This window comes from Python bivittatus, unplaced genomic scaffold, assembly GCF_059951505.1.
Source record: "Python bivittatus isolate LINGU-HERP-01145 unplaced genomic scaffold, Pbiv_v1 ctg000790_np1212, whole genome shotgun sequence".
Lineage (NCBI taxonomy): Eukaryota > Metazoa > Chordata > Lepidosauria > Squamata > Pythonidae > Python > Python bivittatus.
The window spans coordinates 6321616-6326885 of NW_028277110.1; positions in this window are offsets into that span (position 1 = coordinate 6321616).

Genomic DNA, 5270 nt, shown 5'->3' on the forward strand with positions numbered 1-5270 from the left:
ATTTCAATCTGCCATTTTCAGATAACATGGACAAAACAGATAATTGAAATAAATCATCGAAATATGTCATATAAACACAGTGGCTGAAAAGAAACTGCAAGTTAATATTAACACTCTTCTAGTGCCTGATCCATGTAGAGTTACCACATCTGGGGTGCAAAATAGGTATAGATCAGCAAAGAGTCATATTTTTCAATATCTCTTGGTTGCGTTCTAGTGGTTCATCCAGATTGCGCAGGTGGCTTGGGCAGCCCTGATCACCTGGGTTGGATCTTGCTGGCTGGGATTCTGAGAACTTGTCTTCCAGCACCACCTGGCACCAGATGGAAGCCAGTCTTATGGTTAAAGTGCTGGACAAGGAGCGGGAATACCCAGGTTCTAAACCTCCCTTAAGTGCAGAACCTCCCAGGGGGACTTTGGGCTGGTCCTCTTCCCTCAGCTTTAGGCTGGGAAGTTGAAAAACATCTGTCTACCAACTCACAATGGACAAGCATGACAGATTATATTCATAACTTTCAATGAACCTTCATCCTATAATAGATTGATTTAGCAGGATGATAATGATATCTTAAGCAGATCCATGAAGGAATGAGAGCCAAGAGGAATTAGGTGGAGTTTGTTATTCTTTTCACATGGAAAAGATCCCGTGCCTGTACAGAGTTGCAGGGCTTATTCAGAGGCTAGTTCTTTTTTGCAGCAGCTTCTAGAATGACTCTCTAGTCCAGTGTTGTCCAAACCTGGCCACTTGAAGATGAATGGACTTCAACTCCCAGAATTCCCCAGCCAGCCCGAGGAGTTCTGGGAGTTGAAGTCCACTCATCTTAAAGTGGCCAAGGTTGAGAGACGCTGCTTTAGAAGAACCTACAGGCCATGTGAAATTTCTTCCTTGGTGCGGGAAGATTGTTACTTGCAGTTGATCTAGCTGTAGAACATTCATGCCTGTGGTCTTCATGCAATCCCCAGGAACACTGCTTATTTTCATCAGTGTTTTCTTCTGCAATTTTGCCAAAAGAAAGGTGAAAGCTTAAGGCATTTGTTTCATTCTTTTAGCCCTCCAATCTTCCACAAAAGAGCTGACAAGGTGACAAGGTGACATTTGGGCTACCAGATCTGGGCTGCAGAAATCCAAACCACCATCAGATGGTAACCATCAGATACAACAATCTTTGGCAGAATACTGATTTGGAACCAGTGCTTTGAGCCTTGTGGGGCACAACGCCACACCTCTTTGCTATTCATTAAAGTCACCTGATCACACACACACATTTTTTTAAAATATGTCTGCACAGACTGAACTGAAATAATTCATTATCCAAAACCTTTAATCTGACACATGAGCCTGAAAAAAGGTGCCGCTGCTTTAAGGGTCACATTAACTTTAATGAGTAGATTCCTTAAAGTATCCTTCTTTAGGGCCACGTAGATCACTGGAAAAAGTTAGGCTGTTTTAATAAACAACAGAGAGATGCTGTGTTTGCACAAAGTCCAAAGCAATAATTTTTAAAGCATTCATCTGTAATGGACAAGAGGAATAACCTGGAGGAACAGGAGGAAGAGCCGCTACCAAGTTAATGGCCAGATAAAAGAAATCTGAGTCTGGGCCAGAACTGTAACCCGAGAAAGTGTCTCAGACAAGACCCTCCCTAGTTAACATGAAGATAAAGGGAGGGAGCGGGGAAGTGCATTCAGACTTGTAAGATGCCTTATAATAAAAGTAGTATTAATATCTATAACTTTGGTTTCCTCATCTGGTCTACCCTGAAGCGCTGACACCACCATATTGGCCTATCCTTGGCACTGATGCCATCTCTAAAGATGCTAAACAGGGGAGAACCAGTACCTAATTCTTGGAAAAAATACAAAACTTTGCTGTTTGTTTTTTGCATCCTCCGAAATCACTACAGCTTGCGTTCTGAAGGCCCTGGAAGTTCTCTGTTCCGGCAGGCGCTCACCGTTGCTGGACAAATGCCGCACTTTGTATATTTGACAAACTGACACTGCTACACTGAGTGTTGAACCCAGCTTGTCAAATACACAGAGGGCAACACTGAGGGCTCCTGTGGAATGTGGCGAACTGCATCTTCATCAAGTAGTAGGCTTGGAAAAAGAGAAGGAACAAGGTTAGCAACCCCACAAAACCTTTTGTCTGCAGCTTGGAACGTCCCTGATCTCTGGAGCATCTGAAAGGGTCGGCCTCTGACGTGAATTGGGTCTGCCGCAGCTGGATGTTTACTTTGGGTTCTTCCTTGGGTGACCCAGGAGTTTCCCTGTGATATCTATATTGCCTTAGCTTGCTTAACTGGTTTTAGTATTCTGCTGTATTGGGTTGCAGACATACCCATGATACGGAAACAGATTTATGCCACACGTACATTGTCCAGATGGATGATGAAACACAGCGCAGAGGTACCGATGGCTCCCCCGTAAGAACAGTCACGGATGCTGAGCGGCCGAGGAGAACTGTGGGGAAGGGCCTGACATCGGACCACCATTGGACCCTACAAAGAGCTGGGGGAGCTTAAAACCACTGAAGTCAAGAGAGGCAATCAGGGGCCCCAGTCAAGCTAAATTACTGCTCACAGTCTTGGAGGAAATCCATATCCGATTAGAGGTGTGGGGTACTGAATCTTTTAGGTGCCTGACCCTCTTCCCGTCCCAAATGAATACATGTTGATTTGCATGTACTAACAGCATCCCAAGCGGTTTGAGGGCCTGATGTGGAAGTCAGAATTGGCCTGGTCACTCTGGAAGGGTCGTGTCGCCATCAGTCCCGGATATGAGAGAACGGTGTTCTGGTCTCACAAAGCACAGGATAAGCAACTGCTCTAGGCTGCATATTTCCTCAGCAGCATTTTTTAATTTGTGTCCAGAGTAGCTCCTACTGAGAGACACACCCTGGCCAAACTTCAGACAGCTCTGTAGAGTTTTTGTGCAAAGGAGAAGATGTTCATAGGCAAGGATCCCACTCTAACCTTTCCTAAATATGGTGGAGGGATTTTTCCCCCTAGGCATTTTAATGTATATCTTTTATAATAATGGAACATCTTATTGTCTTTAAATGTGATCATTAATCTGCTTTGAGAAATGTTATGGGGAGTGGCGTATAAACGCTTTAGATTTAAAACAAAAACATAACCTAAGTCCTGTAAATTTAACCAGCCAGGGTGCAGCTCAGCTAATGCACCGAACAATTGCAGAGCAAATGGCAGAATAAACGTTGTGACGGTGTCCTTCAGCACGGATTACCCTCTTTGCTCCCTCCCATGACAAGCTTATATAAAGGATCATCAACCAGTCTGGAAAGGACTCGCCCTCCTGTTTGGGCACAGCTGCAACAAATCTCTTTTACTTGGCCCGGTGGAATAAAAACAAAAAAACGTTCTGAATTAACTCTATGAGCTACAACACTTCCTTTTCTAAATGGAGAAGCCAACATGGGTTTGCACGGGTTACCTCTGTACCAACACACACACGATTGTGTTACACTGTATGTAAGCTGCAGTTTGCTCATTCATGAATTATTGGCTGGGTCTGCCCTGGATGCTAAACCTGAACGCCTGTTGGCTGGACGCACACAACGGGTGACATTTAGGACCACTGCATCTAAGCTGCAAAAATTGACAGCTTTGCTGTTTGCTGTCCTCTAGTGCAGTGTTCCTCAACCTCAGCGACTTTAAGATGGGTGGACTTCAACTCCCAGAATTCCCCAGCCAGCATGGCTGGCTGGGGAATTCTGGGAGTTGAAGTCCACCCATCTTAAAGTCGCTGAGGTTGAGGAACACTGCTCTAGTGGTTGTATTTTTACAGCCTGGATGTGGTAGCCTTCAACAAGCCACAAACAAGCAAAGCGCATTTTGGTTTAGCAGTGACGCGAAGCCAGACATCGGATCAACTCCGGGACTACATTTTGGACTGCGTGGCAAGAGTGTGCCCACAAAGCACGTGCGCATGGCTAACTTATCTATGGTTTAGTTGGCTTAGTTTTCCGGGCTTGCATGAAATAGTGAACCATAAGCTAAGCGAAGGGAAGCTATGCTATGCTTTCTATTTGTTTTAAATTTAGAAGCCGCTCAGCTCGACTCTGGGCAGCTCACACCTTAAAAAGTAGAGAGCCATAAAATAGAGAAAAAGGTCAGGTACAGCCACACCCAGCCACAAACACACACACACACACCCTGACCATACAACACTCACCAAGGAACCTGGGTTGGGTCCACACAACAGCTAGACTGAATGAGGTTGACTATTCTGCAGCTGAGTGAAACATGCAGGCCTCGCCATGCACGGTGCCAGAGAGTCAGGGGTGCCCGAAAGGTGTGGGCACCATCGTGACTTTCCTGCCACACCCTGCAGACACCCTGCGTAGAACCATGGCTGTTCTTCGGGGCTCGTTTGTGTCTCTCTGGGTGTGATTTTTCTCCTTAATGTGAATGATTACTACACTGGAGATGGTTCAGGTCTGGACGAGATGAAATTAACCCTTCCCCCAGATTACTTACTCCAACGATCTCTGTCCCCCACTCCAAGCTTCTGGGATGGGAGATAATTTCATCTCCAAAGCCAGCACAGGGAGAACGAACAAAGGACAGTCCTGTTCTGTAGTCACAGCCCTAATTTCCCTCCTTCCTCACTCTCCGGGGCTGCTTTGATCCTCCTTTCTGAAAAGGACGCTGCAGTCCAATCTGGGACTAATCTGAGATCCAGTCTGGAAGAAGGGAGGGAACATGTGAACATCTAGGTCCGTGTTTTTCAAACTTGGCAACTTTAAGATATATGGATTCTAACTCCCAGAATTCTGGCGGCTGGAATCCACACATCTTAAAGTTGCCAAGTTTGAAAAACAGAGATCTAGATGTTGCTGAACTCCAGGGCCAATCAGACCCTGTGTGGTTACTGCATGATATGGGGTGATGGGGATTGTTATCCAACAACATTTGGAGCCCTATAGGCTCACCCCTAGAGCTCAGATCTGAGCTGCAAACCGCAGCTAACCACTAGATGGCAGGAGACACAGAGAGAAAACTAACAGTTGCTACCGGAGTTTTGCAGCCACGATCTGTTAGCCCTCCTCTCCCTGTGAAAACAATGTCCAGCTGCATTGTAAAGGGTAGCTTTAAGAGCGCTGTAACAAAAGGATGCTCAACAAGCCACTGAGCCTGCCTGGCGCTCTCCCAGAGCCATGGGAGGCTTAAAGAATCCAAGAAAGGCCAATTAAGAGCCGTTTGTCCCTGATAAATGAACTGTTAGGCATCCCTACAGGAGAATTTCCA